The sequence below is a fragment of the Piliocolobus tephrosceles genome, unplaced genomic scaffold, assembly GCF_002776525.5.
Source record: "Piliocolobus tephrosceles isolate RC106 unplaced genomic scaffold, ASM277652v3 unscaffolded_14452, whole genome shotgun sequence".
NCBI classification, from domain to species: Eukaryota; Metazoa; Chordata; class Mammalia; order Primates; family Cercopithecidae; genus Piliocolobus; species Piliocolobus tephrosceles.
Genome location: NW_022295924.1, coordinates 1 through 9066, shown reverse-complemented (window position 1 = coordinate 9066; position 9066 = coordinate 1). Strand labels below are relative to the sequence as shown.

At 59.3% G+C, this 9066-nt stretch overlaps 1 pseudogene; it reads left to right on the top strand.

Moving 5' to 3' along the window:
- Positions 1–8: 8 nt before the first annotated feature.
- On the top strand, positions 9–9021 carry LOC113220835 (annotated as a pseudogene).
- Positions 9022–9066: the final 45 nt, after the last annotated feature.

Below are 9066 nucleotides of genomic sequence, written 5' to 3'. Positions count from 1 at the left end.
GGGTGTACTTTGAGGAAGCACTGGGGGCCTGGAGGCAGCTTCGGGGACCTGTTCCTGATGATGGCTGTGTACGCCAACCTGACCAGCATTTACCGGAAGCAGAAGAACCGGGAGAAGTGTACACAGGTGGTTCCCAAAGCCATGGCCCTGCTTCTGGGATCGCCTGGCCACATCTGCAGCACTGAGGCAGAGGGGGAGCTCCAGAAGCTGGCACTGTGGCGGGCAGCCAGAACCTGCAGGCCGAGGCGCGGGCCTGCTTCCGGCTGGTCAGACACCACGTGTACCTCAAGCAGCCCGAGGAGGCCCTGCCCTTCCTAGAGTGGCTGCTGCTTTTGCACAGGGACTCAGGAGCCCCAGAGGCTGCGTAGCTCTCAGACCGCTCCCTACTCCTGGCTGACATCTCCAGCCGCAAGTGCCTGCCCCACCTGGTGCTGAGCTGTGTCAAGGTGGCCTCATTGAGGGCACAGGACTCGCGGGCCGGCTCACTGAGGAGCGTGAACCTGGTGCTCCAGAACGTCCTCCAGCCCCACAACCTCCCCACCCAGACTTCCCACTACCTCAGGCCAGCGCTGGCCTCCCTAACCCCAGGCACAGGCCAGGCGCTGCACTGCCTTCTCCACAGCAGCCTGGCCCAGCTGTACAGCCCCCATGGCTACCATGGCCCGGCCATTGCCTTCATGACGCAAGCCAGTGCTGTTGCCAGAGTCCGTGCCACTGTGGACTGCCTGGTGGCTCTGGCCTGGCTGCACGTGCTTCATGGGCAGGGCCCGGTGGCTCTGGACATCCTGCAGTCTGTCCAGGATGCAGTGGTGGCCAGCGAGGACCAGGAGGGCATGAATGCCAATGGTGGCCGTGGCTCTGAAGAGAACGGGCCAGACGAGGCAGGCAGCCAAGGGCTACTACCGTGCCCTACGGGCAGCTCGGGACTTGGGCCTGCGGAGGAACCAGGCAGTGGTGCTGGCCACCTTCCGGGCCCTGTGCCTGCACGTGGGTGCCAGCAGGCTGGCCCAGCACTGCCTCCTGGAGGCTGTGCGGCTGTTCTGGAGGCTGCCCTGTGGGGAGTGTGGGCGGGACTTCACCCACGTGCTCCTGCAGCTGGGCCACCTCTGCACCTGTCAGGGCCCGGCCCAGCAGGGCAAGGGCTACTACGAGTGGGCCCTTCTGGTCACTGTAGAGATGGGCCACGTGGAGAGTGAGTGCCCCGGTTCCTCCTGTGCGCCTTCCGGGCCACTTGGGTCAGGGCACACCTGGGGTTTGTGATTTAGAAACAAGCGGCGGTTTTTCCACCATCGAAAATGCCGAGTCATGGCCAACAGCAGATGCTGGCAAGCACCCTGGAGACAGGCCGTTCCCATGCAGGGCCAGGCCCTCTGTGCCCTACTGGGACAGCCAGCTCTTCCCGGTTTGCCCAGGGACCATCCTGCCTTGAGCTCTGAAAGTCCTGCGTGCTGGGAATCCCTGGCCATTACCCTGGGGTCAAGGCAGGCTCTGCTGCGCTGGGACTTGGGGCCCCTCCACGAGCCAGGCCCTGAACGCCGGTCCTTGTGCCCGTGTTGCCTGCTTGGTATCTTGGCAGCCTGTGCAAGGCGCCATCCCACGTCACAGAGGACACAGGGTCAGGTGATTGCCCAAAGCTGCAGAGCAATTCATGCAAAAGCAGCTCATTGTGCAGAGTGTGCCAGGCCCCACCCACAAATGGGGTTTGTGCGGTCCTCGGGTGGCAGTGGCTGAGCGTGGGAATGTGAGCTTCAGGCCAGAAAAGCCACAAAAGGGTGAGTGGCGTGATGGCGGGGCAGCACTTGGCCCCTGGTTAGGGAAGCCTCTTTAGTCTGGGACCAGAAGGTTCAGAGGATTTAGTCAATAGGTGGTGGTGGGGGGCGGGGAGCGGTGGGGAGGGGCTGGTGGTGTAGCCTGTGTGAAGGCCCAGGGGTGAGCTGGTGAGGGTGAGCGGGGAGGAGTGGGGTGTGAGTGGTTGTGAGTGAGCGGGAGTGTGAGCAGGGATGAGTGGGGGTGAGTGAGCCGGGCTTATGCAGGGAGGTGCAGAGTTGGGAGTGGGTGGGTTGGGTGCTGGATGGTGAGAAGCTCTGCTGGAGAGCTAAGCAGGACCTGGGGCCTCAGGCTGTGGCTTGTCCTTTTCTCCAAGAGCACTGGGGAGCCATGGAGTGCTATAGAACAGTCACTGCAGACTGAGCAGTGAAAGGACGGTAGGTGGGCAGGGCTGCCCGGAATCTAGGCCACAGAGGATAGATGAGGAAGTTGAGTCTAGGGAAATGGCCAAGACAAGGGATACCGTTGTGGGTCCCCTCTGCCCTGCAGCGCTTTGTCCATTCTCCCAGGATGGACATCATGGCATAGTGAGATCACTCAGTGGTGCCTCCTGTGGCCTGGCCCAGAGCCCCAGGGGCTGTGGCCAAATCTGCCCATTTCCCAGCACAGGCCTGGCACCCACTCCTGGCCCTAGGAGGGATGAGATTTTGGAAAGGACCGTGTGAAGGGGCCCCGGTCCCACACATCTGCCCAAGGAGGGGTGGGGGTTCAGACCCAGGCTTCTTCCCCAGGGGCATTCTCTGACTGAAAGGAGACCTTCTAGGAACCCAGCGCTCCAGCCCCCACTGCGGGGAGGGGCGCCAAGGGGGCGGGGGAGCAGGGCAGGGGGCACAGGGAAGCTGGCCCAGGGCCCCAACAGCCCCTGTCCTTGGGATCATTTGGTTCCTTGGCATCAGATTCTTTGAGCTGCTGGGCCTGGGGTCGTCCCAGGGCTGTGGACGGCCCGTGAGTCCCAGCTTGAGCCTCCCTTGTTGGGTGACACGTCTTCCCATCCCTGCCTGCACACCTCCCCAAAGGTCATCTCAACTCCAGCAGAGGCAGTACATGCCCTCTGGGCTGCTGTTCTTACTACGGTGGCTTTCGTCATCTGCCTTGTGCCTGCCCTGTGTCTTCACTCCTGGCCTTCATCTGTCCCCTTAAATGTGATCACAGCAGCCACCTGTGTCTTCTCTCCACAGAAGACGGAGCCAGTTGTGTCACCTGCTTCCCTGGGGCAGGGTTTCAAGGTCTCTCGTCCCATGTGGCCCACTTGGCTTCCCCCGAGCATCCTGACCTCGTGGGGTAACCATGGCCCTGGCCACCCCACTCAAAGGGCCCGGTGACATTGCTGCAGTTACACCCCCTTGAGTGTTGGACTTACTGAGCGAGCAGGGAAGGAGCCAGATTCCATGGGGACCTCGGAGACTGACTCCAGTCTTGGCCTCGGGTTCACAGAAGGAAAATGGGCCAGTGTGCTAGAGCTATGCTTCTCAAAGTGTGGTGCCTGGACCAGCAGAGCAGCATCCATGTCACCTAGGAGCTTGTGGCAAGTGGGAGTTCTAGGGCCTGCCCCAAGCCTGTGGAGCCAGAAGCTCTTGGGGGCAGGGCCACCAAGCTATGCAGACAGGCGTCCGGCTGACTGTGATGCTTGCACATCTTGAGAACCATTGGCCTAGATAGCCTCTGAATACTAACGTCTCCTGGTGTGTCTGGAGAAGACACAGGCCATGTCTGGGAGGCAGGGGAGATGGACTAGCACACTCCTCCTGCCACAGGGCAGCATGATGCTCGATTCCCTCAGGAGGATGTCCATCTTTTCCATGCCATGTGTTCACCCTGGCCCTCCCAGCGGTCTGGGAAGGGCAGAACACTGCACACACAAGAGAGCCATTCCCAGTCCCCACGTTCCAGATTCATCTGTCACCAGACCCATGGGAAAGGCAGACTGGTTCCAGGAGGATGAGAGCCCTCTGACACCTGTGGCTGATTCCAGGGCCTACAAATCCGCTTTGGACACCCCAAATGAAGTTTGGGGATTTTCATCGACCTCCAGAAGAAAGAGGCGGCGGCACATGCCTGGCTGCAAGCAGGGAAGATCTATTACATCCTGCAGCAGAGCAAGCTGGTGGACCTGTACATCCAGGTGAGTGGCAAGGAATGCAGGAGGGCCCCTGTGGTGTTCGCTCTCTGTCCATCAATCCATCCATCCTTCCATCATCTATGTACCCGTTCATCATTCTATCCACCCATCCATTCATCTATCCTTTTATCATCCATTTACCCGTCTATCCATCCATTCATCTGTCCATCCATTCATCCTTCCATCATCTGTTTACCTGTTCATCCATCATTTATCCATCCATCCTTGTATCATCTACCCATCCGTCTCTCCGTCCATCCATCCACCTGTCCATCCATCCAACTGTTCATCCTTCTATCCATTCTTCCATCATCCATCTGTGCACCTGTTCGTCCATCCATCTTTCCATTATCCATCCATTCAGCTGTTGATCCTTCTATCCATCCATCTTCCATCCTTTTATCATGCATCCATTCACCCGTCCTTCCATCCTCCATCTACTCACTTGCTCATCCTTCCATCTATCCATCATCCATCTGTTCATCATTCCATTCATCCATCATCCATTCGTCCATCCTTCATTCATTTTTATAATCCATCCATTAACCCAACATCCATCTGTTCATCCGTCCATCCATCCTTCCATCATCCACTCACCTCCTGTTCATCTTTCCATCCATCCACCTGTTCATCCTTCCTTCCATCATCCATTCACCTGTTCATCCTTCCATCCATCATCCATCCATCCGTTCATTCATCCTTCCATCAGCCATCCATTCACCTGTTCGTCCTCCCATCCATCCATCATCCATTTTTTCACCCATCCATCATTCATCCATCCACCCAGCAACCTATTAATACATCCTTCATCTGTCCATGTTTATCCGTACATTTTTCTATCCACCCATCCATCCATATGTACATACATCATCTACCCTCCACCCATCCATACATTGTCTACCCACCCATACATACATCATTCGAGCCACCCACCCACCCATTCATCTGTCTATCCGTCTGTCTGTCCGTCCATCCATCCGTGTCTATACATATGCTCATCCAGCCATCCATTCCTAAGCCACTGCTGAGCATCTGTTGTATGCCTTTTCCCTCTCTCCAACTGGTTCCCTCATATCCTCCCCCAGTGGCCAGCATCTTCTCCCTGAGGGCAGAGGCGTGGCCACTCAGTTAACACACAGAAGAACCTGCTCCAAGTGACACGTGGCACATCTCCTTACAAAATGCATCTATCGTAGCGGCTGTCTTCAGAGGCTTTCCCAAACACAGTATGATCTGGAACAAACTGTGAAGCCCACGAACCTGGTGAAGCTTTCATTGAGCACCTGCTGTATACCTCCTTGAGCTGAGGAGAGGGATCAAGAGCTCATGTCCAAGAAGGGACCAGGCCCACCCACAACCACTGTTGCTGTGTGGCCCTGAGCTGTGGCAGGGATGTGGCAACGCAGAAAGGAGCCAGGGGATGGGCTCCCAGCAATCTGGGGGCCGCGGAGACTGGTTTGAGTGCAGGAAGAGTGGGCTAGGGCTAGCCCTGGTGGTAGGATTCACAGGGGTCGGGCTGCTGGGCTGCAGCTGCTCAGTCACCTCCTGGCACTCAGGTTCATCAGTTCACTGTCCTCATGCCAGTGGTGGGGGCAGCCCCAATGCACAGGGTCTGAAAAATGCTTAGGTGTACCTGCAGTGTGTGAGAGGAAGAAGGCTGGCTAAGGTGGGCGTGGCCACCTCGTCATTGTGGGTCCTGAGGGAACGTCTGCCTCCTTTCAGGTGGCACAGAATGTGGCCCTGTACACAGGCCACCCCAACCTCGGGCTGGAGCTGTTTGAGGCAGCTGGAGACATCGTCAGTGGGGCCTGGGAGCGGGAGAAAGCTGTGTCCTTTGTGAGCGGGCCTGTGGGCTGACGTGGGTGAGCCTCAGGGGGGCACCTGGAGGGCTGAGGCACAGGTGTGGCAGGGCAGAGGTCTCCCACCTGGAGGCAGGGACACCCATGCACATGCTTAGTTTCCTAGTGGTCTCACTGGGAACGATATTGACTATGCCCCCCGCCCAGGACAAACGCTTGGGGCCTGGACATGGCAATGGCCTTACCCTTTCACCTGATGATCTCAAGCAACCATGAGCGGGAAGTCCTGTCCCCATCTTACAGATGAGGAAACTGAGGCTCAGAGAGGCACAGGGACATGTCAAAGGACACACAGCATGTCAGTGGGAGGGCCAGGGCCCAGGTCTGCATGCACCCCGAAGTGGGGACGGCTTCTCCCTTCCTCTGAGCTCACGGTGTGGCTCAGCCCTGGGCACAGATCCGTGTGTTTTTAGAGCAGAGAGGAGTGCTGGCTCCGCCCAGTCAGACCCCCGGTGCTCAGGTGGGAGAGGCCGGTCTGAGGCTGCCGGGTGTAGTTGGATGGGCCTTAGGCGACTCTTCAGCCCCCAACTTGGGTGTCTGAACCGTGTGTTATCCCAGAGCACAGAGCTGTGTCGAGATCCAGGGGGTAGCTGGGGCGTGGGAAGCTCCAAGCACATGTTCGAGCTCTGAGGAGGGCGCTAGGTGAGGTGGGTTCTGCGGGAAGCCTGACCCCACCTGCCTGTGTGGTGGGACCGGACCCTGCCCCTGGCAGTGACTACAGGCAACCGCAAGGCAAAGCTGTGGCTATGCAACAAGCTGCTGGCACCCCAGGAGGGCTTGGAGTTTGCCCACATGGCTCTAGCACTCAGCATCACCCTGGGTAAGTCCTCTGAGCCCCCACCCTGCCAGGACTCACACTTTGCCAGAGCCCAGCCTCCAGGTCTGCAGGGCAGGAGCTGAAACAGCTGCTGGATTTTCCTGGTCTCCTGTCCATGCAGGCAGATCTGCCCAGCTGGCTTCACCCGTCCGGCCGTGGGGGCACAGCCCGAGGTCTCTCACGCAGTGCGGAGCTCGCTGCCTGGCTGAGCTGCTTCCTCTGCCTCTTCTCGCTGCTGACCACAAGGGCTTCCCAGTGTGCCCTCTGCCTTCCAGACATGCCAGGCATCTCGTTGGTCCTTGTATGTGCCAGGCTGAGTAGCATATTCCCTTTCTCTTGTGCCCTTATCCACCCTCATCAACCACACGGCTCTCTGGCTGATGAAGTCCCATTTCCCCTTCCAGCAGCCTGCCCCTTAGGGCCGGGCATCCCCTGGTGCTGTGCCAGGGTTGTCTGTCTTCCTCCAGAGACAGGGAGCCCTGGGCAGGCCGCATGCCCCAGCGCCTTGTGCCCCAGGGCCCAGTACACAGGTGTGCAGCTGTGTGGGAATGCATTGAATGCTAGGCTCCATGGCACCCGCCCTGAATAGGGGAGGACATTGTAGACAGCCTAGGTGGGTTTGCGCATCTGTGGGGGGAGCTGGAGCTCAGGCACACAGTGACTCCCCAAGGTAGGGGGCTCTGATCATGACACACCTAGGAGGAGTCGGATGTCACATCTGTGAGTTGCCTGGAGCCCTGGTGCCCAGGAGCACCTGGACTGCCTGGCTTCTGGGCTTCCCTGGTTAAAACCGGTGAGCAAAGGCAGGTGGCTATGTGTAGGCACAGAGCTGGGCCATCCAAGTCCGACTTTGCCAAAACCTCACAGTAGACGGGGGCAGGCCTTATTGGTTCTGCTTTGCAGATGGGAAAGTGAGTCTGGACACCCAGAAGGGACTGGCCAGAGCTGCCCAGGTGACTGCAGGTGCCTGGAGGCAAGCCAGGTGCTGCCCGTGGTCTGCATACCTGCTCCTGAGGGGCCTGTGCCCTGCCTGCCCCAGGGAGCCACGTCCTCACACCTGCCCCTTTGGCCTCCACCTCAGGGAAGGAGCGCATGGCCTACCACCGGCTGGCCCATGGCAAGCTGGCAGAGCACTTCTACCTCAAGGCCCTATCACTCTGTAACTCGCCACTGGAGTTCGACGAGGAGACCCTCTACTACGTGAAGGTGTACCTAGTGCTCGGTGACATCGTCTACGACCTGCAGATTGTTGGGGAGGGGCAGGGCTCTGGGTGTTCCTGGCCCCCGTGGAGTGGGATCTCCACCCAGACCCCAGAGGTCTGTGTTCCCGCCTTCCTTAGGAATGGCCCAGTGGCTTCCCTGGAGCTCTGCACCTGGCTGGAGGAGCCGGCAAGGTTAGCAGATACAACCCAGCTCCCAAGCTGGCCAGGTCCCACCCTCAAGAACTCAGTCTCAACCAGGGAGGCTGACACATGAGTGGGCAATGGTGGCCTCTGGGTAAAGGGGAATCGTAGTCAGGGGGCCCTCCTAGAGGAGGTGACATCAAAGCTGAGTCTTGTCAAGTTGCATGTAACAAAAACGGGGTCGGGAGGAGGACATTTCAGAGGACAGCATCATCCTCACGTTGACTCCACATTGCAAGATCCAACCCAAATCCCGGCGCCTCCTCTAGGAAGCCTGCCCAGGGTGCCAGCCTGCACTGAGCAACTCTTTTCTGGAGTCCCGAGACCCCGTGCATCTTCACATCACCCAGGAAGGGTGGGGTGGGGCCGGTGTCTTAACATCTGCTTCACAGACAGGGAAACCCCAGCACAGGACAGGTGCAGTGGGGCGGGGCCCCAGCCAGTCAGACTGAGGCCTTGCTGGGTCAGGTCTGTCTTGAGAGGGGTGCTGGGACCGGTGCTCCCTCTGTCCCCAGCCCTGCAGGGGTGGAAAGCTGGGACTGGCAGACTCAGACCTGGGGTGTCTCCACCCCTCTGCCCAGCAGGCGCCCACCCCTCCTCAGCATCGCACTGGCACCGCGTCAGTGCTCCTTATGGGCTCAGGGGCCAGGGCGCTCCAGTCCAGGCACCGAGATCTTGGGGGACTTAGAACAACATGAGGCACTGGGGCAGCCCTAGGACCCCGCCCCGTATCGTCCACCACAGGCCTGGGGCTGCCCCGGAGGCCCCCGCCCAGTGCTGGCAACACCTGGTGCTCAGAAGCAGTCCCTGTGGCCTCCCAAGTCCCAGCCAGACAGGGAGGTGCCAGGCCCAGAGGGACGTTGCTTACGGCTCAGGGGCTCACCTGGGATCCAGGGGACGGGCCTCCCAGAAGGAGCCTTTCTCTTGGTTAAGCCTGCCGCCCACTCTGCCTGCCCAGGAGGAAGGAAAGGGCCAAGCAGTACCTGAAACGCCAATGTGCACGGTTGGGGTCGAGGGGCAGAGACCTCCTTCACCTCCTTC